Source organism: Alligator mississippiensis, chromosome 4, assembly GCF_030867095.1.
Source record: "Alligator mississippiensis isolate rAllMis1 chromosome 4, rAllMis1, whole genome shotgun sequence".
Lineage (NCBI taxonomy): Eukaryota > Metazoa > Chordata > Crocodylia > Alligatoridae > Alligator > Alligator mississippiensis.
The window spans coordinates 198,816,710-198,842,463 of NC_081827.1; the positions used below are offsets into that span (position 1 = coordinate 198,816,710).

The window sequence follows — 25,754 nt, forward strand, 5'->3', positions numbered from 1 at the left end:
GGGACTCCTCCCAAGGCACCATGTCGGTGCCCCTGCTGCTACTGTTTTTAATATGGGGATTAAACCCCACCTTCCCCTCAGGCTACTGGTGTCTGGCTGCCATGGCCCTGGGTGCAGAGCGGAGACTGTTGGTGTCCATGCTGCCCCCCCTGCAATGGGAAGGTTAAAGCCCCACTTCCCCTCAGGCTACTGGGGTCTGGCCCCACCCCCACTCCTGCCACTGGAGCAGTGGGGGGGGCGGGGGGGGCTGGGGATGCAGATGCAGCAGCAATCCAGAGCAGGGTTGCCCACCCCCATGCCTTTCTCAGCCAGCCGGAGCAGTGATAGTGCTTGGGCTAGGGAGGAGAGGGGTGGCACCAACCCTGCTTGGCTGGAACAGAGAGCCCAGCCCAGCCCAGCCCAGCCCAGGGCTGCAGAGCATGGTGGGACGCCAGGAGACTCTGATTTAATTTAAAGCAGGAAGGGGTCTGGGACACAAGTTTCAAATATGGTTTGACCTGAATCAGTTAAGTCGGATACTACATTCAGCCAGGTTTATCTCAAACCAGTTTTGGTCATTTTGAAACTGGTTAACATGCCCTGAACTAATGTTCTGTTACAGGTTTAAATCCGTTTCTGATCACTTAAACCGGTTTATGTGTAACTTCTGTCCCTAGCCTTTGACATTGCAGGGACCTGTGAGTTCCCTGTTTAATTTTGGAAGCTTATCAGTGCAATGTCTATCTTTTTATGATTTTTTCCTCCCCCTTCTTTTGTGAAAGGCCCACACAAAATAATCTGGCAACTGAGAGACGGTGAAACTAAGTAAAAAAGTTCAAACACATATACTTGGAAAAAAGATTAAAAACAGCTAGAAAAAACAGCTATTTCTTTTAAGTTTTAGTATTATTAAATCTTCAATGTAACAATAACACGTCAGATGCAAGTATCAAATTTAAATTAAAGCTTTCCATTAAGATAATATTAACCTCAACAATCTTTGACAGATATTAACACATTGTGTCTTGTGGTGGTATTAATACATTGTGTCTGTAACACATGGTGGCACTAGAGTAACATCTCTGTATTGAAATGCTCCTAGGAAGAGATGCAGTAACTGAAACACTTTCCTATTTTGACAAGAGGAACTAACACTAGCTCTAGAAAGAAAAAGTGCTCTTTGTTTCCAGAATGTGTTAAAAATATTCCACGTGGAAGATGTATATGACTCATGCTCTTACTGTATAAGTCTGCTTGCCACTTCTCTTCCTGTAGGCTGACCAACTCCTGGAAGATTTGTGGTAATAATATGAATCTTTTTTGAATTTTAAGACATATGTACAATTGTGGATGAGATTTGCTCTGTATCTTTTCTTCTTTCCTTTACTTGTCTACTTTAGCCGTGACTACAAATGAACAACTCCAAAAAATCTCCCTGTAACAACTTACTTCAGCTGAAGGAATAAGATGTAATTGGTTTCCAGTATGTAATACTGCATGGAATAAGGAACTACACAAATTCCAGGTGCTGATTGCACGATTGGCCTTTGATTAAAGTAAGGACTTTGGATACCTATCTCTGACTTTTATTGCTTAAATGGACATTATAATAATTTTAAACACATACCAATATATGGCACAGGTCCAGAGAAAGCTATTTTGAATATAATTGATATCTACTTTGGAGTAACCTGCCAGTCCCAAACCAAATGTTAGATGGGCAGAACTTTGCCAATCCTAACCCAAATGTTAGGTGAATGCAGCCCTACTAACCAGAAAGCCCTGACTGGGCTTATTGGGGTTATTCCTGTCGGGATCCAGGGCAGCCGGCCAGCAGCTGTCCCTGACTCCCACCCGGGCAGTTAAGGGTCTGTCACCTTAGAAGGCCGTCAGGCAGGTACTTGTGACACTTAATCCACTTGGAGTGGAATTAATTAGAAGGACGCTTATCAGTTGCAAAGCAAGATTATTTACTCACGCTGTCAAGGTGGTGAATAGCGGAGGTCAGAGATACTTGGTTAGTTATAGCTTAAGGTTCGTAGGTCATAGGTTGGTCTGCGTAAGAGTTCGTTGGTCGGGCAGATAAATGGAGAAAAAAGTCGGGCCGGCAGGTCGTTGATTTACGTCTGATAAGGTCGAGACGGGGAGATTAACAAGTGATCAATTTGTCAGTTATTCTCACTCATACATTCAGAGGTTTTTCAGGTGTGTGCGCGGAGGTCTCCCGTTCTTCACGGAAGTGAAGACGGGTTTTATTTGGGTAATAGCCAATTGCTTTTCGCCACGTCATAAATTGAATTAGAATCACCAATTATCTAGTGGTCTTTGCTAGGGTGTTATCATAGGGTTACTCCCAGACACTCCCCTGTCATTTCAACCAATTACAATGATTTATGTACAGCACAGAAGGCTAAGTTTCATTTCTAGTTAGTGTCGCAGTTATAAATCTCTTTTTGACATGTGCAGCAAAAAAAAAGCGGTTACTATCATTATTGTTAACCCTTAGTTAACCTAGTGCAGAAAAAAACTGTTTTGAATGGTTTTACTTGTTTGTGACATGCCCCCTTGCCCATGGCACAGCAAGTCACATCATGTTTATGTACAGACCATTTTGTTCATCATTGTTAATGTTTGGCAAGCGGGTGTATACAAAAGCAAAAAGTGTGGTTAACTTCGTTTTGAGATACTGTAAAATTCAACAACCAAAACACACAAATACAACAATGGCTATTATGATCCATGGTAAACACAAGATAATCAAAGACGCCGACACTTGAATTAACTTAAACGCAGTAAACTGTTATTTTTGATTGTATGTAATCTTTTCTAATTCGATTTTTTAAGGTAACTGAGAGTGAGGTATCAGATTAATGCCCCCTATATGGACGGCTTCTAAAATTGTGGCTTATTATACTTGAGTTAAATCGTAGCTCTGAAAACACTAATTTTCCGTACCGTCATTAGCGGCCTTTCTTCATTCCTTTTACTGTTACCACTTTTCCCAAATCGTTCCTTTTCCTCTTCTTTGAATGTACAGGATCCTTTAGAACCTTGACTACTTGCCCCCTTCCATCATCATCTCCCTCATCTCTTTTCTCACGTTCCCTCAATGAATGCTTCTGTCCACACCCGACCTTTCTGCGACATCCCCTAAACCTTCAGACTACCAATGCTGTTCTTTCTCAATAATTTAGAGCTTTTCACTCAAAGCATTATGACTTGGCTTCACTGCATAAAGTCTCAAACTGGCTTTAAAACAAAACAAAACAAGTATGTATAAGATCATTAACAGAAAAAGAAAAACCATAAAATGAGTCGTTAGTTATGTCTTTGGCCTAAATTGACAGAAGGTTCAGGATCGAGTTGGAGGTTTCGAAGTCAGCTCCGTTCGCTGAGGAACCTGTTAGCAACAGCAGGAATAGAGCGACAACCCTGCTTGCGACATATGAGTAGGCGGCCATTGTGGCGTCGACTCGAGTGTGCTGTAGGTTGGTGTTCGGTGATTCCCGCGATCAGGCAGTCACAGATTGCTTCTTCGTCACCGCTGGGCCTATAAGGGAACAAAACAAATGAATAGACAAACAAACAAAGAAAACTAAAAAACAATAAAATTGTCTTTTGTATATCTACAAGCATAATGTCGTAGCGGTTGGAATAGTTTATAGATGCCCCCTTTGAGTAGTTGTTTGTTGGGGCAGGCTGCGGTGTTATCCGGAGTGCACTGTTAGGCGTGGGTGCCTCCGGGGCCCGGACCAGTTGGCGGAATTGGTCGAAGTTGGTAGCCTAGTATATGTGCCAGTTGTCATTGTCCCGCATCTCCTAGGACGTGTAATCGTTGTTTGGTAAGTGTGAAGTGGTTTAGGAGGAACCCAAACATGGCTTTTTCCTCCGGTGTCCTCTGGGGTGGCAGTCTTGATTCCTTTCGTGAGTTGAATTGGGAATGTTCTGGCCCTTGGTATTCGACTGGATATGCAGTAAGGTGGCTTGATATTCCGGTTGGGTTTGCAGCTATTGACTTCACAAGGGCTTGCAGTCGTGGAAGTTGACTTAAAAGATTTTCTGCTGGCTAAGTAACGAGCAGGTTGAGGAGAAGGTGAAGGTTGATGGTATTCTCTCCTCCATAAATCTCCATGCATGCTTTGATGACGTCAAGGGTGGTGGTGGTGGTTGCACCCTCTGGGTTGGTTACTTGCTTGGTTATTGTTACAGGATGAGCGGCAGCTGTAGTTGTTACTGTGTCTGATGGGAGGATCGGATTCTCGCTCGTTGCCCCCTCCCTGTGGTATGGAGGTGGGGCCGTTGGGAGTGACGTCATCTCAGGGGGCGGGCTTGCTGGGTGGAGTTCCACCTGTTCTTCTGTGGCTCTGCCCTTTTTTTTCAGGTCCTTCGGGCAGCTCATATTTTTCTCGGTGCCATTTTCTGGTGGCGACGGAGGGTTTTGGCACGTTGCCATCTCCGCAGCAGCTTTACTGACTGTAGCTAGCTGGGTTTTTAAGTTTGCATTTTCAAGCAGTAGGAGTGACTACGCAGAGCGGCATGTTAATCATCTTCCCTTCGTCCCACTTGGAGCCTCCCCACTCCTTTCCAACTCCCTCCTCTCCTCTCAGCGAGAAGTAGCTGCTGACGCACCCTGTCTCCACTCCGCTCGCTTGGTGATAAGCGATGTGGGCCCATAACTCATCCGCATTGTTTACGTGGCACCCCCCACTACACCAGGGGCAGTTCTTAATTAATTCCTACTCTATCACATTTCCCCTTAATCCTGTTCGTGACGCCATGTCGGGACCCAGGGCAGCCGGCCAGCAGCTGTCCCTGACTCCCACCCGGGCAGTTAAGGGTCTGTCACCTTAGAAGGCCGTCAGGCGGGTACTTGTGATGCTTGGAGTGGAATTAATTAGGCGGACGCTTATCGGTTGCAAAGCAAGATTATTTACTCACGCCGTCAAGGTGGTGAATAGCGGAGGTCAGAGATACTTGGTTAGTTATAGCTTAAGGTTCGTAGGTCATAGGTTGGTCTGCATAAGAGTTCGTTGGTCAGGCAGATAAACGGAGAAGAAAGTCGGGCCGGCAGGTCATTGATTTACGTCTGATAAGGTCGAGACGGGGGAGATTGACAAGTGATCAATTTGTCAGTTATTCTCACGCATACGTTCAGAGGTTTTTCAGGTGTGTGCGCGGAGGTCTCCCGTTCTTCACGGAAGTGAAGACGGGTTTTATTTGTGTAATAGCCAATTGCTTTTCGCCACGTCATAAATTGAATTAGACTCACCAATTATCTAGCGGTCTTTGCTAGGGTGTTATCATAGGGTTACTCCCAGACACTCCCCTGTCATTCCGACCAATTACAATGATTTATGTACAGCACAGAAGGCTAAGTTTCATTTCTAGTTAGTGTCGCAGTTATAAATCTCTTTTTGACATGCGCAGCAAAAAAAAAGCGGTTACTATCATTATTGTTAACCCTTAGTTAACCTAGTGCAGAAAAAAACTGTTTTGAATGGTTTTACTTGTTTGTGACATGGGCACTACTTAATTTGGTTGTGACAATTCCCAAGTCTGAAAGGAGATGGTTGTTGGGGGATGGGACGGGACCAATTTTTTTGTTACGAGCCAGCAGTGGGAGACCATGGCCATATCCCTTGTACTGCCACAGGATTCCCACATGATTTTGGGCAGGTTGTCTAGCATTTGAATGGGGAGCACTTGTCCGAGACAGAATCCCAGAAGCACATTTCTCTTGTGTGGTAGGAAAAAAGATACTTTAAAGAAGTGTGTTTGAATTTGATAAGTAGGAATCATATTCTTTTTTACTATTTCCAAGTACTGAGAGTATTTTCCCTCAGATTACTGACCCTTGCCTTGAAGTATTTTTGGAGTCCGTTGTTCCAATCAGGTGTCAAAAAAGCAATTATGGCAACTTACCTGGTTCCTGCTGTAAAGAAGATTATTTCCCATTCTATCAGTTGTAGATGTGGCCATGGTGTCTCAGCCCCTTATGCACTCTGGCACAGATAATTACCACTGTTTACACCAAAATGAGGCCACGTGACCTGAGAAATCACCGGAATATTCCATAGGACTGTTCCTGACCATCTGAGAGACTGTCTCTTCTTTTGTAACAGTAATGTCCCCCACACTCAGAGATGTAACACTAGGGCTAAGTACAGACAGTCAGAAAGCCCGAGGCTGAATTGATTTAACATTTGCAGGTCAGTCTAAACTGCAGAGATTAAACTGAGAAACAACTGGACTGACATTCACTTTTGATTGAGGATATGCAGTCACATACCTGCAGTGGCTCAAGCCAGAAGGTGGGGGGTGCTAGAGCATGGCTTTCTGGCACATAGGCCGCATGGGCTGTGTGTTTGCTTCCTCTTCCTTCTGCCACCAAGGTCTCTGGGATTTGCAGTCCAGACTAACAGCAGCAGGACTCTATAGGATTGCTCATCATTTCCTCTTCCTGCTTTCAGGTGCCTCTGGGATTTGTAGTTCACAGTGGTAGCCAGCAGTAGTTTTTTAGTAGGGCAGCTCTGTATTCAGGGGAAGGGAAGTTTAAACTCTCTCCCTGGCCCCAGACCCCAGCCAGAGTTTGTCTGGGAGAGGGTGGGCAGTCCCTGCCTTGCCCCCCGTACCCCTCCAACCCTTCTCTGCTTGAGCAGACAGCCCAGCCCGGCCTAGGGTTGGAATGCATGCTGGGGTACTGTGATTTAATTTGAACCAGGAAGGGGTCTGGGACAGAAGTGCTATAAACTGGTTTGACCCAAATCAGTTAAGTCTGATACTACAGTCAACCAGGTTTATCTTAAACCAGTTTAAGCCATTTTGAAACTGGTTTATATGCACTGAGCTTTTGTTCTGTTACAGTTTTAAACCAGTTTCTGATTACTTAAATTGTTTTATGTGTAACTTAATAATTCATCAGTAGAAATAATTTGTTAGTGAAGGAATCAGAACTTTCAGAGGAGCTGGACCTAGCATGCACCTACCCATATGAAACAATAACACTATTTTTCCTGCAGGCTGTCCAAGAAAAACATTAAACAGTTCTAGAGTTGTATGAGAATCTAGATTAAAAAGGCAACTTTCTGTGCCCCTGTTTTACTTATGTAAAAATGTGGTGTTGATGCTAAAGTAATTATAAAATTTGATTTATGTGGTCAGTTTGCCTGTATTGTGAAATGTACACCTTAATACTACTAAATTATCCTTAACAAATGTGTATCGAACTCATTCAGCATCTTCCAGTCACTATGCAACTTCCTTGTCTTTTATTATTCCACTTGCAAGATTCTCCCCAATAATTAATCTGTTTTGCTGCAGCAAATAGTAAAGTATTCTGCTGGCATTGGAAAGGCATTGGGTAGCATGTAGATCCTGACTGGAATGCTGAACGTTAATATGTCTATCTTTGTCTAATATTTGTCTATCTAAAGTTCAGTGTGCATCCATTTGGTATCATAAAGAATTCCTTCCCAACAGTGCCTCTTATTTTAAAATCTGTTAACAGTTATTTGGGGAGAATCTTGCAAGTGGAATAATAAAAGACAAGGAAGTTGCATAGTGACTGGAAGATGCTGAATGAGTTAGATACACATTTGTTAAGGATAATTTAGTAGTATTAAGGTGTACATTTCACAATACAGGCAAACTGACCACATAAATCAAATTTTATAATTACTTTAGCATCAACACCACATTTTTACATAAGAGTATGTGTGTGTGTGTGTGTGTGTGTGTGTGTGTACACACACACACTCTTATGTATATACACACACACATACACACACACACACACTCTTATGTATACACACACACACACACACATATATATATATATATACATATATATATATATATATATGCACTAAACACAACCACATAACCATATCAAAACATAGTACAATATAGTACAGCTTACAACAGTACAGTAAGGACACATTTTGGGGTACAAGCTGTGGTCATCCACATACATGTTTCAGTTACTTCCTTCAAATTTATTATCCATTAGCTTTGCTCAGAACGAGGACAGGCTAGAGATTACTGTTGTCTTTTCATGTTTGAGTAGTCTTATACCTCCACGCTACAGTATAGCGGTGGTATTTTTCTTTTACAATCCTTTTGTATTATATAATTGTAGCATGGCAACTGATTGGGTTACCAATATTCATATTTGTCTTTTAGTGAAGCAGATAGGTTTTCCATTGTGAACATACTGTATATCATATTCTCCCTGACCATTCTCCAACGTTTGGCAGGGTTGGCTATTCCCATGCTCTGACTATCCCATTGATAGCTGCTGAGATAAGGTCTGTGGTAATCCACAATAGGAAGCTTGGGAAATATCCTAAGAAGGAAAATTTTGGGTGAAAGGGGAGCCATAAGCCAATTATTGTGCAAGTGTGTGTTCATATCTACCTGCACAAACCCTGTATAGAGGGGCAGTTCCACCACATAAGTCTGAAAGTATCATTTTGCAGACAGTCTTTACAGCTTAGTGTATGATTTGGATATTTTGTTGAATCTAGGTGGAGTGAGATACATTTGGAACAGTAATTTGATCAGTGTCAATCTTGTTGCCAAAGAGGAGGAGGCAGAATGTGGGTATTAATCTATTATTTTTACCTCTGTTTCTGAGAGTTCTGTACCTAAATTTCTGTAGTTCTGTACCTGTCCCAATTTTTAATCAATATAGCTTTGGAGATTTTCTTGTTGCAAGGTTCATTTGCAGCATAAATTTTGGCTAACCCTGTTAACCCAGGATGGAATCTGGCACAGATGTTCAATAAAGCACTCTAATGGAGAGCACTTTAAGTTAATATACTTCTGGGATTAGTGTAGAGTGGGAATCACCATTTTTAAAATGCTTTGTGCGTCATGAACGTCTGTTCTGTCACAACTGTAAAGTGCTTTCTGCACACTTAAAACAGATTAAGTGTAATGTCTAATACCCACAGTGGCCAAACCATGGCTCACGGCACGGTACTTGTGGCTCTCCAGAAATTAGCTGAAGTCCTACCCAGTTCTCCACAAGGCGGCTCCAGGGAACAGTGCAGCTCAGCACCTCCCTGTGCTCTGGCTTTCCCTGTGGGAAGTGCTCCCCGAGCCCACTCTGCCCACTTCTTCTCTCGCTCCGGGACTGCTGGCCCAGGCACTGGACTGCTGGGGCAGGGGCTGTAGCTGCGCTGCTTACCCTGGTGCTTGTTCCTCATGGGGAAAGCCGGAGCAGCTCAGCAATGCAGGGGGGATGGCCATCTCCACTCTGGGTCACTCAGCACCACCCTCCCCCCGCCCCCCTGCTCTCCGGCTCTTGAACTTCAGTGGAGGATCGGATGTGGCTCCCAAGATGAGTAACTCTGCCCATCCCTGGTCTATACCCACCCCAAAGCATTTGCAACCTGTGCAGAGTCATAAGGCATAAACCTGAGAGGTGGTGTTACACCAGCCCTTAATGCAGAAGAATAAAGGTAATGTCAAATTTCACTGTGACCATAAAAATACCTGTATTAAGTGACTTCAAGACAACTAAAGATTGAATTTTAAGGCTAGCAACTAAAGATAGAATTTGACTTGCTGTACGTCATATGCCAGCATAGCCCACTGAAATCAGTGGTGTAAATGAGAGCAAAACTCTAAAGGATTAATCTAAAATCCTAACATTTTTAAATTTAAGTTTTAGTAGTTCAATACATTCCTTATTTTCTCAAGTGTATTTTCTTTATCTCAGCTTTTTAATTTTTTTTACTGCCCCTTAGTTTAAATATTTTTGACTATTCTCAAGGTTGCCCAACATGCATAATGTATAATTCCTTGCTACAGTATGCATTTTATATAACATTCAAAATTCTATTTAAATGTAGCCTGAAACTATTTACAAAGTACATTTTTCAGTCATATCAAACCACATGAACATATATCACTCCCAAATTCAGCATGGATCCGGCATAGAAAAAACCCTGCTATTTATGAACTCAGTGTTTAGTCTCAAATATTTTTTTACTTCTAGAATAATAAAAATCATAATTGTAGAATAAAGTCTGTAAATGCCAGGTTTTCTATTTCACATTCTCTCAGTAGTCTGTGGTTTGGGGAGAAGACTGCTGTAAAAATTGTATTTTTATTGTATCTTTCCATTTGCTTTAAGTGAAATAAGAGATGAGAAAGGCTGCACTTTAGTAATACCATCATTTAGACAGAAACACAACTGAGACAAAGTAATTGGCTACTGCCTTGGAAGTGAATAAATTCACCCAAACAGAAAGGCTATTTAAAGAGACAATAACTCACATTTTAATTTTCAGTACTTGGGTGCACACTTTTGAAAAGAGGATTATATTTGTAAAGGAAAATGACTTTTCAAAGATTTCTTACATAATTATAAGGTTTTCTCCCCCCACCGCGTTTTAGAGGTAAATGAAAGCCACAGTCTATTCCTCAGTTGAATGAAAAAGATTTAACATTACAATTGGATTTTCATCATTACATTAGTCTCCTTGACAGGAACAGCTATGGCTTTATGAGAAGATTCTATAATGGAGCACATCATTAGTTTTCTCTTTCAAGTGTGAAAGTACTTCTTCATAGAGAGACTTGGATTATATTGCGCTCACATTGCTGATGAAGAAAGCTTTGCATTTGAATGGTTGTCTAAGTCTATCCCAACCAGGCAGTTGGTTCAGCAAAAGATGTAACACAGGATTTTTGTGGGTGCTAAGTACTATTTCAGTGTTGCAGTGATTGCTAATGAACGGTAGAGTGCGCTAAAAGAAAAGTTATCTTCAGAGCTGAATATATAAAGTTGAATATTTGAGAAGAGTAGAAATTACCTGAGCCATGATGTTTAGATTCAACTTCTTCAGAGTTGGGAGGTCTTGTCAATGGGAGCTATGGGTGCTTATTGCTTAGCACATTCACAAATTGCTCACCTCTATATAATGGAGCCCTTTATTCCTAGAGATGGTGGTGGTGTGTTTCTGAGTACACTCAAAAGCTAGAGTGTATTAAGGTAATGCTTAGTGGATCATTACATCAACACTTTCTCAAAAGACAGCATACAGAGAAAAATTATTTCTTAAATATTTATTTAAATATTAATAGTAGTTGTTTAAAGTTTTTAAATTAGTAATTTTTATTTAAACTGAACATGTTTAAACCAGTGACAGTTCATAGATTCATAAGTGCTAGGGCCGGAAAAGACCTCAACAGATCATCAAGTCTGACCCCTTGCCTAGGCAGGAAAGAGTGCTGGGGTCAGATGCCTATCCAGCCTTCTCTTAAAGACCTCCAAGGTAGGGGAGAGCACCACCTCCCTTGGGAGCCCATTCCAAATTTTGCCCACTCTTACTGTGAAGAAGTTTTTTCCTGATATTTAGCCTAAACCTGCTCTCTGTCAGTTTGTGACCATTATTCCTTGTTACCCTAAGAGGCACCCTAGTTCTAACTAGCTTAGGAACCACAGGAATTATCAGTCTTAACCAAAATATCACAACAGTGTGCACAGTCCTGAATGAACTGTGGCAAACACCTTTCCAATTTAACAGAAGAAATTTGTGCTAGTACCATAACTGATAGAAATAAAGAACATGCCCAATACATGCAGTAAAAAATATTCTGTGAAGAGCAACAAGCAATAGGTAGGGAGTTACTTGTGGTTGCCTTGTCTGTATAATGGGGCTACTGACATTCTCATAGATATTCTGGATCTGGGTATGTTAAATGTACTTCAAGGAAAGCTGCTAACTATTAAGCTAGCGTATTTTTGCTGGATCATTGGGTGGTATAAATTGCTTTACAGATCTACAATATCCTCACCTGTATTAATTTATGTTAGTTGAGGGTTTAGTCTAAAATTTTGACAGTATAGCATTTATAATACATTGTGGACATATATAATCTGAAGCTTTATTTGGAGATATTATAAGGCTAAACCACAGACTACTGAGAGAATATGCAGCTATATTCCTCTGTACACAGTATAACTATTTCTGCTAATTCGAAAAGCTTCCTACTACGGGCAGCATTTTAAGCTAGTTGTCAGTGGCAAATGTGAAACTTCTTTTAATACAGGAGTGAATAACATGCATTTATTCTCTAATTTAAAAGATAGGATACAGTATGGAATGAGAAGCACTACCACACTATTAGATACAGTATTTTAAAGTACTGTATTTGGGCCTTAGATTCTAACAAATCATATGTAAAGTTATAAAATAGGAACATCTGATTATACTTTGCTTTTATAAGCACCTTCCCTGTGAATAGCACTTTACAGATATTAACCAGTGTATCTTCACTACTTCTCTAAGACATAGTAGGTAATCAACATAGTTAACTGTGAATTTTCCAATGAAAAATCTCTTTTTGTAAAAGTCAAAATTTCCATGGGAAAATCCGAATTTTGCCAAAAGATTCAGATTTCCTAATGGTGAAAACTGTAATGTCAGCTGCTTGCCTGAAAGCCCTGGACTTTTTCATTTTGTCTCTTCAGGAAGCCTTCTACCCTTATTCAGCAGGCGCAGAAAAAAATGTTTTCCCCAAATAGAAATTTCTGGAAATCAACATTCCCACTTTATAGTTTTATTTTTTTTTCCATTCTGCAACCCATTCCAGAAAATGTTCATGGTAGTGGATTTCCATTTTCCAGATAGCTCCAACAGTTGTTATTACTTCATTTTACAAAAGGGAGACTGAAGTAATAAAGAAGTTATGGAACTATTTCAAGGCCAGGAAAGGGAGGATTCTTTGTTAGAGCCAGGATGGAAAGGTTCTTGATTCTCAGTCCTCTTCTCTGGAATTAGGCGTTCTTTCTGAAACAGGTATTCTGTGTAGATGCTACATCAAGTGTGAATGGAACAAGGCCCTGTCTAATTTATGCCAACCATTTTCATATAAACCTACTAAAATGCTGCAATCAAAGAATAGTTATGCAACTACAGATAACTTGTATTGTGCATACATACCTGCTATAAATTTATATCAATTCATTTGGGGAAAATCTAGTTTGGGCCTCAGCAGGGGATAAACTGCCTTTAAGACATACAGAGAAACAGTGCCAGCAGTAAATCCTTGGTTTCTCTACCGTACAGAGATCTGGGAAAAAAGGGATTAGCTAATCTGTTTACACAGTCATGTTTAAGGACTCTTTTCTACCCAATAAACCAATAATGTTTTGACTTGGTTACGGAAAGGCTTATGTGTTGTCTGGCCAGGGCAATGAATGGTCAGTTAGCATGCTTAGTAATAGGAAGCTGGTAACAATGCTGTGCAAGGGAGAGGGCCTGCTTTTGGCTTATATTAAGGCCCTTTTATACCATCCTGGTAGTATAAAGTGTAAATTGAGAGTAAAGGTCTAAACTGTAGAGTGAGTCATGTCACTAGCTGGTTACATGTAACCTTGTAGACAGAGTATAAACTGCTGTTATTCAATAAGGCAACCTTAATATTTTTTGCCCAAGAAAATATAAAATGGAGAAATCCTTATTTCCTGAATATCTGGGGAATACTTTAAATGATTCCAACTAAGGAAAACTGATCACAAATCTTTAGTTTCCCCCTGTACAGGAACATCTATTTTAAGAGAGTTTGTAAGAGAAGATCATTTATTATTTTGTGAATGTGGTGCTTTGTGTGAAGTCATTTTGCTTATTGCAAGATCATATAATATATGAATAACAGCTACTAAATACTTAAACACTAGTGTATTGAGAATGGAATGGGCTTCTTGAGCATATTTACGTTCTTAGTCGTACACAGCTGCTGTATTTATGGAGCTTCCTGAATCTCTTTTCTCTAAAGAAAGAATCTTTCTTATCTAGCACTGATAAAATAGGACCAGCTTTCAAAAGAGAGGGAAAGCTGAGTATTGCAACAGCTACAGCCATATTTTGTAGAAGGAAACTAGATGCAAGCTGTCAGAAATTCTATGCTCATGTTTTAACAAATGTTCATGACCTTTCCTCTGATACAAACCAGCTGTAGCCTTGCATTAGGTCCTGTAAACAGTGTTTCCTAGCTTTTAGTTTCCAGATACAAACCAGCAAATATTAAGCTTTACTGTTCTTTTTCTTACTTGTTCTCATTTCTTCCTTATTAGTCCTGTAACTGACAAGCACCACATATCGTGGGCCTGGTCCAGCTGGTCCAGCTGCTATTCAAGTCAGTAGGAGCTAGCCTTGTAGTGGTAATTACATATGCAGCAGCTTATATAGTAATGAATGGATCAGATTGATTATGTTTTTCATTAGGATTTTAGGTTCTCTATTGGAATGATGACTTTAACAAAACTGGAACTTGAGAAGAAAGCCAGTTCTAAATGTTTTTGGTCAATTTATTAAGATTATTTTTTTCTGCACTATTTATCAGGATAAGTTTAGACACTTCATGTATGGTATTTATTTTCTAGAGTCAAGATTTCAACTTTCTAAAATGCCTTTAAGGAACTGCAAGTAGGAAGAAGTCTCCAGCAGACAGAAGTAAGAGGAGAAAAAATAATCCACAGAGAAAAAGCAATGAGAATTCTGCTTCAAAGTTGACACCATGATATGGCCCAGGTTGCATACATATAAATGCACATCAAACTTTCCCCCCTCCTATACTTGAGGACTTTTTCCTATAAAATGCATTTTTTTCTCATAAGAAACTATTTCCTTTCTTCTAAGCCAGTCTCTTGTTCTGTCATACACTCATGTTGATGTCCTTCTAAAGAATATTTATCCTTTTCTATTCCAGGTGCCCCTTATTTGAAATAAATGTTGCCAAAACAACTATAATGTAACAATAGCTTAATTTAATTTTTTCCAAGTGATTTCTAAGTCAACTCCATTGGTTAAGATTCTTAAAAGTTTGATCACAGCAGTTTTTCTGCAACAGCTGAGGAAATGGATTTTCCAAGCAGCTGTATTGACTAAATTTCTTAGCCGAGAAAACAGTCATGTTGCCAAGAGGTTGTTACCATTAGCTGCATAGCAAGTCTAAAAAAGGAGGATGCTAGGGGAGAGAAGGAAAAGGATAAATCACATTAAGTTCAAGCTTGCTTATTTCAGAAGTTATATGTTGTTCTGTAATGAATAGTTGTTTTCTCTGTTTGTTTTGGGGTAAACAGCCCTTATTTACAAAAAAGGGAGAACAGTTCAGAGATGGCTTATACTAGTGGGGGCCAAATCTTTTGGTACCACAAGTTAAGCCCCATGTCTTCCCCAAGCACTTTTTCTAGGATAAGTGTTCAGAAACAGGTCTAAACCCTTAACAGTGCAGAAGTTTGGCATACATAGACTGGTTTAAAATGGTGGAACCCACTCTAAGATAGACCTGGATTGATGTGCACTCAAGCTCAATCAATTTAGGTTAGCCTGGTAAAATCAAACATCTGTAGCAGATGCCCTATTGATTCATGTTGGGCTGCTGTCTGCCAGCATCCCAGGTGCCTTTGGGGCCCCCCGCTCACAGGGAGGCATGTTACTACCCCCTCATGCTCAGCTGCTCTGACCAGGCACACACCCAGTCCTGCCCCCAGGCGCTCACAGAGTCAAGTCAGTACAGTGATTGACAACCTCAGGGAGGGGGGTTGCCCAGCTGTACCCTGCAGCCTGGATGGACTCCCTGGGGGTGTGCCCACTCACAGAGGGCATAGGGGTTCCTGTGTGGGTGTGCAGGAGCCCACCCAGGGACCCCTATGCTCCCATGAGTGGGTGCAGCTTCAGGGAGCATGACTGCAGGGGATGGGCAAGCTGCCTGCAGTTGACAGATGCCTGTGGCTGATGATGATGGGCATAAAGTGTGAGCATAAACTGTCTTTGGCATGTGTTATGCTAGGGTAGTAGAACCCTGGTCTGTGTCATGTTGTAGGTATTGCTGCAAAACAATAATTGTTTTAGTAATATAGGGGAAGAAAATGTCTTCAGTATCCTACCTTCCCCTTTGTCTTCTCCTGCCATGCCTTGATATTCTTCGTGTTGAGAAAAGGATGGTGCCACAGAGTCTTAGAGTGAGCCTTGGCCTGTTTTCTGGCCAGAAGATCCCTCTCGGATCCTACTTATCCCAACCTGTTCCTGTGCTAGGTGGGTCCTCCTGGCCCTTATGTTTCCCTTCTCCTTATCCCCAGACACTAGATGCCTTATGGGCTATTCATGGACTCCGATCTTACCAACAGCAATGCCCATGCCTCACAGGTGTTACCACTCAGTCATCTGCAGGGATCCTGGTCTCCCCAGATAAAAAATACCAAATTCTCCACTAAAAAATCAGAAATTCTCTAATAACCCCACCAAATCCGTGATTAAAATTAAAGGCCCCCTACAGCCTCCCCTGGCCCTGCCAGGGCCCCTCACTCCCCACCCACAGCCCCCTGGCCCTGTTTGTCTGTCAGTCCCACTGCCTCCACAGCCTTGCTGGTGCCCCTGGCCCCCCCCCCCATTGCTCCTGTTCCCCCAGCCCTGCTGGAGGGGGCCCCCAGCTGCCAGGGCTACAAACCCAGGTCCGCAACTCACTGCCCCTGCTCCTGCCTGCTGCGGGCTCGGGCAGGGCAGCTCCCCTCCACTGCACTCACTCCCAGGGGGCAGAGGGGACCTGTGCCCCCCAGATCTCTACGTGGGGCAGGAGCAGACTGTGGGCTGGAGCTCTTGCCCTGTTTCCCTCCCCTGGTGCCTCCACAGCCCTGCAGGCATGACCCGGAGTGGCTAGGGACAGCTGGGTCAGTGCTCATGGAGGTATGTCACCAGGGCAGCGCAGGGCTTGCAGTGGCAAGCAGCTTCTCCATGTGGGCCCACTGTTCCCTGCTGCCTCGCTTCCCTCCTGCCCTCCGCTCATTCACAGCAGACATATATATAACCTGTCCTTAAACCAACAATGAAGGGGATTCTAAACTTCAGTAGTTAGCCTGTTTCAATTCTTAACTGTCCTTAGATCTAGAAAGTTTTTATTAATATTTTAAATTAAATCTTGTTGTAAAAAAATCTGATTTCTTGTCCTATACTCAGTGTGCATATAATCACTTTCCCCTTTGTAACAACATTTTACATATTGGAAAACTATTATTATATCCGCATCTCAGTTGTCTTTTTTAGACGAAATAAACCCAGGTTTTCCAAATTTTTGTCATTAGGTCATGGTTTCAAAACAGTTTATAATTTCTGTTGCTCTTTTCTGAACTCACTCAAATTTTGTCTACATCTTTCTTAAAATGTAGTATCTAAACCTGGAGATAGTGCTTCAGAGGAATTATCACCAGCTCCAAATACAGTAGAATAAATTTCACTTGTCTTATCTGTGACAATCCTATTAATACCTCCAAGAATAAGATTTGCATTGTTTGAAACAAATTTTCATTTTGACTCAGTTTTACATGTTATTCTTTTCTACAGTTTCTTCTGGATCACCAGTTATTCCCTGTTCTGTATCTGTACTTTTAATTTTTTCTTCCTATGTGTAGTTCTTTCCTCTTTGGAAATTTATCGTCTTGAGATTTGCATCATATCCAAAACACTTCGAATTTGATCCTGTCCTCCAAAGTGCTTGCAACCCCAAGCACTATGGACGTAATCCTTATGAATTGATTTATGAGTATCAAAATAAAGTAGGTTTGGTTTCAAATTCCCTGAGTCCTTCTTTTCCCCCTCTTTTAAAATCCATACAATGTTTACCTTTTTCCAGTTGTCTGGATCTTCCCTGTCTTGAGTTCTTAAAGATGATCACTGTTGATTCAGAGAGACTCTCAGCCAGTTCTTTCAGCACTTGAGGGAAAATTTCACCAGCCCTAGCTGACTTGAATACATTTAAGTTATAGAAATATTTTTTTAACTTTTTCTTTTCCAGCCTGTAATCCTATCCTCTGCTTCAAGTATCTGTAACAATAATCTGGTCAGTAACTTTTTTTGTGAAAACAGGAATAAAAAAGGCTTTGAATACTTCAGTGCTTCTCTGAGTCAGTCATTGTTTCTTCTCTTTCCTATTAAGTAATAGGCTTATACGTTCCTCGTCTTCTTTTTATTTCTAATATATTCGTGGAACCTTTCTTATGTCAAAGTGTCTTCCTGCTTGTAGCTAATTTTGTACTTTAGCCTCTGATTTTTTTTGAATCTCTACTGCCTTGTGGTATTCCTTTTATATACTGATCCTTCATATACTGATTCTTCATCTTTGTTTCCAGTTTTTGTATGATTCTCTTTTTATTTTTTAGGTCATTAATGTATCAATGCAGCCATATCTTTCCTCTGCATTGGGTTATTTTGCTGTTGTGCCTTTTATAGTCTCTTTCAGTTACTGCCAGATCTCTTGCACTCTTTATCCAAATTATCATCCCAAAGAGACCAATTCCCTATCTACCAAATCCTTGAGTTTGCTGAAGTTAGCATTTTTATTTTGAAGTTCATTTGACTTGTTTGCTGATTTCTTTCCATTTCTTAGAGTCATACATTCTTTTGTTTTATGGTTACTGCAACCAAAGTACCTTCTACCTTCAAATTTTCAACTAGTACCTCCCCATGACTTAGAGTAAAATCTAAGATAACTGGCCTAACAGCTTCCAAGAATTTGTTAGCATGTCTGTGTCCAGCCCATACTGATGCTTCATTTTATACCCAGGTAGCTAGTCTCCCATTACCACCAGATCCTATCCTTTGGAAACGTCTTTTTAATTGCATGACTATTTTATTGCACTGTGACTTTTTTTTTTTAAGAAAGATCCAATATCTTGCATTGCTTAAACCATAATAGAAGTTTTACATATGAATGACATTTGTAAATATTTCACACGCCCCCCTTCAGACCTTGCAGTCTGAATTAGAGCCATCATTGTTTTTGGCTGGTTAGGACCAGATGGAGCTCTCTTTGGAGCTATTAAACCTGTTTTTGTAGTCAGCGAACAGGCTAGCTGTTCAGAAATACAAGGTTCTCCCTATCCCTAGAGCCTAAGAGTGTTGTTTCTGCAGCACATCAGCCACTTCTTAAAAGAGGAGAAACTGGCATCAGAAATGGATGGTCTTCTGAATGATACCATGGAGAACTAAACTACTTAGCTGGCATCAACTTTTAAGAAGTCTTTATTTTCTATGTAAAATTATTTACCATTTATTGGTTGTATCTACGAAAAGAACACTAAAAATGAGATACAATACAAAGACCAGATCAAAGGAGCAGTTTTAAAAAATGTTCTCCAGGGTGCTTTACTTCTGAAGTAATGTGTCAAAGAAATTAAGAAATATCTCTGGTATCAAGGATACTCAATTTTCTTCTGATCTCTTCTTCCTTTATTGTATAAGGAAGTCTTTAGACAAAAACAACTCATGGCCCCAAGCAGGCTGCCAAACACAACAAAGGCAAATAGGTTTTAAAGTATGTGCCTAGGAAACCAAAACCAAGCTTTAGTCAACTATATTGCAGATGCTGAAACTTGCTTACAACTACATTTTATTTGAATGTGTGCTTCAGGCCCACAGAAATCGCCAGCTGTTAACTATTGGGATTATGTCTGTGAGTTGCTTGTTAAATGATTTAACAAATGACATTTCTGTTGGTTTCTGTTCAACAGGCATTATTAATAGTTAGAAATCAGTGCCAAATTACAGTACTGTTTTTAAATTATTCTCTTTATTTGAAAATAAGAGGAAACTTCAGGTTTTCCTTTCTCCTTCAGCTTGCCCCGCTGAAGCTTAATTAAGAAAATGAGTCAAGAAGAACTCACGGATGTTTTATTTCCATCGATAATCACCCAGATATCCTATAAGAGAGCATGACTAAGAAGCACTTTCACAGATTCCTCAGAGGAGCACTTGCCTGAACCCCTAGCTTTACATGGTCTTTTGGAGTATCTGTGAAGCCAGCCTATGTGCAGCTTCTAGAGAAGATCATCCCCTTGCTCACTGGATTTCATGACTCAGGCTTTTAATTCCTAATCCCCCTGGTTATCTGTGGCTCCCTCTGAGAACTACCTTTTGGTTTAGCTCCTAGTGAGACACTTCACCTCTGCAGAGGGACAATGTTGATCTGAAATTCCATGCAGCCAAATAAGCAGCTCTTTAGTAGTCAGTGTCACACCAGGTCATGGGGTGGCTTATCCAGCATGCCTTCTCCAAGGATCGAATTCGGGGTCTTCAGATGACAAGACTTGTTACATTGCCAGCTTAAGGGGAAACACAAAGAGGATGGGGCATCAGGAAAGTGCTGATTTCCTGATCTCAAGGAAGGAGACCAAAAGAGAAGTCTTATTTGAGCAGCAATGGAGCTGGGACTTCAGCATTGAGGTTAGGGACAGACATTCAAAAAGCCTGAGCCTGAATTGATTCACTCTTTGCAGGTTAGCCTAAGATGTGCAGCTTAAACTGATTAATAACTGGACAGACACTCTCTGTTGAACCAGGAAATGCAGCCACATGCCTGCAGTGGCTCAAGCCAGAAGCTGGGAGGTGCTAGAGCATGCCTGCCAGCTAGAGCCAAAGGTGAGGAAGAGAGATGCCCTCCAAGGCTCTCACCCCTCCCTGCTGGAGCAGAGTTGGTGTGGCCAGACACCAGCCCTGGGCTAGCACAGCACATGGGATGCCAGCCACCAGCTGGGGTGCAGGGTGTGGGGTGCAGGGGGGCGCTGCTGCCAGACTGAGGAGTGGGGGTGGGGAAAAAGCATGTATTGAACACAGCAATTTGCAAAGCATACAACAGGGAACTACCAAAAATATTCACCTAAGCTAAGATACAGCCCAGTAAAACACAACATATACAACTTAGTCTAATTTAAAATGTAAACCAGGAAGACAAGAATTAGTTTTACTAATCCTGAGGTCAGAGTGTCTCCTTACAGCCAGGCATTCAGAGAGGCTTTGTTTAGGTATGTAGCTCTCTGCATTCTTTGGTGAAGCTGTCTGCAACTTCCTTTAGCTACATATCCAGTATGTGTGATTATTGTCAGGTCTTTGCCAACACTTCCCACCTCTCAGTCTGGTCCTGCAGGTCTTAGATCTGGGCTCACAGGTTCAGGGCTTGAATCTGCACACAGGGGACTAGCTTGCCTCCCCTCCTCCCACCCCGTTTTTGGGACATGCAATGGAATGAATCCCCTCCCAAGCCACAGAGACTGCAGCCAAACCCCTGGGGGACAGAGGGAGGAATTAACTCTGTCCCTGCCTGGCAGCAGGCAAGCCACAGAGCTGAGACTGAGGCTGGCAAACAGCAGTTGCAATCCCCAGGGTTTGCCAGTGGAGGTGGCGGGCGGGGGGCAGGAGAGGGGACAGAGGGAGGAATTTGCCCCGGGGCAATGGCAAGTCAGCATCTAGCCACACCCTACCCCTGCTTCAGCTAGACAGCAGAGGGGAGGGGTCAGCACAGCTCTTTGGAGCAGAGAACAGAGCTCTGCCCAGCCCAGAGAGATGCTGGGATGCTGGGGGAGTATGGTTTATCTTCAATGAGCAAGGGGTCTGGGACAAACATTGCATAAACCGGTTTGAGCCAAATCAGTTAAGTCTGATACTACATTCAACCAGGTTTATCTCAAACTGTTTTTGGCCATTTTCAAACTGTTTTATGTGCACTGAATGTCTATTCTGTTACAGGTTTAAACCAGTTTCTGATCACTTAAACCAGTTTATGTGTAATGTCTGTCCCTAGCCTGAGAGTGTCAAATCTGGACTGCTAGACCAGCCACTAGAAGCTGAGGCACCTTGTCAGGGCCCTGCAAATCTCTTGAGATAAGCTGGGTGGCTAGGGAGGTCAGTTCTTGGTGACACGACTTTATATTAGATTCATATCTTGCCCTATCCAAAAGGTTCAGAACGGATTACAATAAACAAACACACAAAGTAGGAAACAATAGTAGACTGTTGTAAATGATATTCCAAAACTTGAGAACTCCAAACCCCTTTGTCCTCAATTACTGCTTCCCTACTTAAAACTTACAAAGTCAACCCTTGGGCCATTCCCAACCATGCTTCTCAGCTGCCATTTACATCCGGATATAAGAAATTTCTTCTTATTTCCCTCCACCCATCCTCACTTCCCTGTTTAATCCCCAGCGGAGAAGTCTCCTCCTTCCCATAAAGTCCCTTCTAAACCTATGGCTGTCCTAAAAACACATAACTCCTTCCCCTCCACCTAACAAATGCAACATTAAAGTCAAAAGAACATTAACAGAATAATAGCAGAAAACCGAATTATTTCATGTTTATTTCATTGTGGCTGCAGGTGCTGCAGAATCTTCTTTGACTTTAGGAAGCCTAGACATTTGTATCTGAAATGAAATAATCTCTAAAGATTCCAGCAAAGTCTTATTTCCTTTTCCCAATCAGTGATGTCTTCAGTGATGTTTGCATTAGAATTTTAATCTGAAAGTAACTTTTAGTATCATCAATCCTTACTAGCTGTTCACTCATATTGATATCAAATTTTACCATAGTTTCCTTAGAGGTGTTTTTTCCATTGTTGTGCACAAGGAAAAAAAAAGCCTTCTTGATAAATAAAAATTGCTACTGAAGCTTTTGGTAACACAAACTTTCCTTTGGCTTTTCAAAAGAGACCTGAATTTGATGGCAGAAGCGACTAGAAGAGGCTGTCAAGAAACTTCAGCTCCAGTAGTCCTTTTTCATGATAATGTGGAGAAGTAATAAAAAATTAATAGACTGTAGCACAACACACACAAGTGATCAAGATTTGATGAAATGATGATATGGTATAATTCTTTTTTTTTTTGACTTAGTAAAAAGCCCTTTTTTCTACACACAGAGCAGCACAATTTGAAATAAGATTGTGAAGCTCTTGAAAAAGACATAAAAAAAATGTTCAGAGCTGAATATTTTAAACTAATTATAGACTATAAAGAAGCCAATAGTCACTGGATTGGAAGGCTCAGGGCATAGATAAGAGGAAATATCTTTTAACCTCTAAACATGTTTGTTATATAGCTAAGAATTGTTGTCCTTTAAGTGTTCTGTGGGATAGGAATTAATAGTTTTAGGCAGTGGGGACCAACCTTTTTCGCAGGCATGCCACAAATTAAGCCCTGTGCTGTCCCTGAGTGTCACTCTGATTCCTATCTGATCTGCTGCTCTGTTTTCTACGCTCTGTCTTGTGCTCCCTGTCTTATCTGATGCTCTCCTCTCTGTTCCCTGCCCTGTTTGTTGGTGTGTTCCCTACTTTCTCCCTGTTCTGCCACGTCACACACAGAAGGTGCCTGTGTCACTTGTGGTACATGTGCCACAAGTTGACCACCCATGGCCTAATACCATTTCCTGCCGCACAAAGGTAATTACAAAAAGCTTCCCATCGCAGTGATTTGAATTCCATAGAGATAGCAGTTTCAGTAGGGAGACTACCAATAACTGAAGGGGCCAGGGCACTGAATCAACCTGGTGCCTATGGATACATGGTGTTTTTACACATGCAAGCACTGCAGCGCTGGGTACTTTGATAAGTGCCCAGCGCAGCAACGCTTGCAGTTGTATATGTGATGAAATGTGTGTCATTGCAGAGAAAATGGTGGTGGTGTGCTTTTGAACTAAAACACATTGGAGGTGCTTTAGTTCAACAGTGCACTGCTGCTATTTCCTGTGTGCTGCCGCTTATACAACTGCATGCAGCGCAGCGCCGCTTGCCTCTGCTTGCCTCTGAAGAGGTGGATCTTTGGCAAGTTGTGGGACAGAAAAATGTGTGTATAAATGTCCTCATGGTGCCTCCATCATAAGGATTACATATGTTGGCAGTGAGAAGAAGCTGCAGTGCTTCTGCTCTTCTTGTTCTGTGGTTGAACAAAAGACTAGCTTCTACCACCATCTGCCTGGCACTTTTCACTGACAACACACTTGTTTGCTTAAAAGCTGTTTTAATATAGTCTGGAATTTTTTAATTAATGAAGTAGAGTGGTAAATGCCATTTACTATCCTTCACAAACAGCACAATAAAAAACATTGCTGGCAAAACTTAGAGGCACTCACTTAGTAAGTTCTTTATCTTGCTAATCATGAGCAAAAACCCATAGACTCATTAGACCTAAATGAGAGAAACCAAAGCCCTAATTGTGACTTGCTAAAGAGAGTGACTTGAAAGCATTCTTCTCGCTGCTGTTTTAACACAGCATGAACAGTTGGTGAGGACCTAGATGATTTTAGGGTAATTTTACTCCTTCTCCACGTTGTTCATACTAAATAATTTTAGTTGATATTTTAGTTCTACCAAAGCCAATGGGGCTTGTACCTCATTGTATGACGTAAGTACTGTTTAGCACAAATAAAGGACTAGAATAGGGTAATTGTTTATATAAGTTATAAAGCTGCTGTGCTGTCTGTGGGAGGTGTGACCAGTAGCCCAAAGTGTACATCTACACTATGTCCCCAGCAAAGCCTGGTAGGGATGCTTCTTTTTGTATGCTCCAAACCTGGAAATGTCTCAGTGAAGCTGCTTGGGATATGTTCCCTTGTTTTTGAGACCTTAGATGTGGGCATGTTTGAGTGTGACCATTGTGCGGATGCCTCCACAACAGTTTCACCATCCTGTTTCCAGATTTGGAGACTTCAAGTGGGAGTGGCTAGTCAGGGGGTGTGCAGGATTCTCTGCTGGAATGTGCTGAGCCACAGTGTCGTCCTACCCACAGTGAAATTGTCTAGGGCTGGCATGGTACAAGTTAAACTCTGACAGATTGGATGAAAGGGTTCATGAGCCTTTGGCCATGCAGAGCAGACTGGGGGTTGAACGCTGCTGTGAGAGGTGTTACTGCCAAGATCCAAGTTAACCTTTCCCTTTCCTTTAACTACCACTTTTTTACATAGTGAATGAGGATTCAAAGCCTTAAATTCAGCAGTGATTCCAGGGGCAGGGAAAGGTTAACCTGACTCTTGGTGGTGACACTTGAAATGTCTCTTCCTCCGTTTTGGTACCTCCATTTACTGAGTCCAGAGGTTTGCATGCCACACATAGCAGCTGACTGTGCCACTTGTGGCAAACTTGCTGTGGGATGGTTTAAGGATTGGTGATGAAGATTTATCATGAAAAGTTTGTGGGTTTAGAGCTCCTTAGCCCTGGAGCCTAGGATGACTGACCCTTACTTTTGCTAGGGGAGTATGGAAGATCCATGTCTTCAGAAATCTTTCATTTGGTGCAGCATTTAAATTTAACAGGGACAGATATGTGGGATTGCAAGTTTGACACAGTTTCTGTAGCATGAATTATTTATATAGGGTGCTGGTACATATGATGGGGGTTTTAGTTCTCCCTAAATTGAAATGGATTCTAAACCCCCCCCATTGTTTCCACCATTTCAATTTGGGGAGAACTAAACCAAACTAAATCCCTGTATGTACAGAAGGGTTAGGGGGCTGGATCCTTACAACTTACATGCCTGTCCCACGGTGGGCGGGGTTGGGGGAGCTGAGCTGCTGGTGGGCCGAGCAGTTCGTGAGCTGTGGGGGACCCCGGTGCTTCCTTCTGTGGTGGCAACACCCCTCAAATGGCACCCACCTGCTGGCACCTGGCCTGGGCGGTCCTGGAGGGTGCCATTGCTGCAGAGGGAAGGACCAGGCCCTGTGCAGCTCAGGGACTGCGCAATCCGGCAGCAACCCACGCAGACAGGCTCAACTGAATAAAAAAAAAAGTGACGAGGAGACTGATTTTTTTTTTCTTCTCCTGGAGCCTGCCTGTCTGCCTGTCTGAGCTGCATGAAGGCCCAGTGCTTTCCTCCGTGGCTGCAGCGCCCCCCCCTCCCCGGCAGCTCCTGGGTGGGCTGCTAGCAGGTGGGAGCTGCCTGGGGGGTGCTGCAGCTGCAGAGGGAAGTAATGTTGCACAAATGGCTAGTTTCGTGCCCCTGGAGGCTT

The 25,754-nt window shown here is 41.9% G+C and overlaps 2 long non-coding RNA genes across 2 annotated transcripts in view; one reads left to right on the forward strand and one right to left on the reverse strand.

Moving 5' to 3' along the window:
* LOC132250384 (uncharacterized) overlaps positions 1-25,754 on the forward strand; it is a 228,995-nt gene that overhangs the window by 26,214 nt on the left and 177,027 nt on the right. The window lies entirely within an intron of this gene.
* Positions 894-18,233, reverse strand: LOC132250382 (uncharacterized). Its single transcript, XR_009462080.1, has 3 exons — positions 17,613-18,233; positions 6,269-6,509; positions 894-3,529 (listed from the first exon to the last, which is right to left on the reverse strand). It is a non-coding gene; the product is annotated as an uncharacterized LOC132250382 (long non-coding RNA).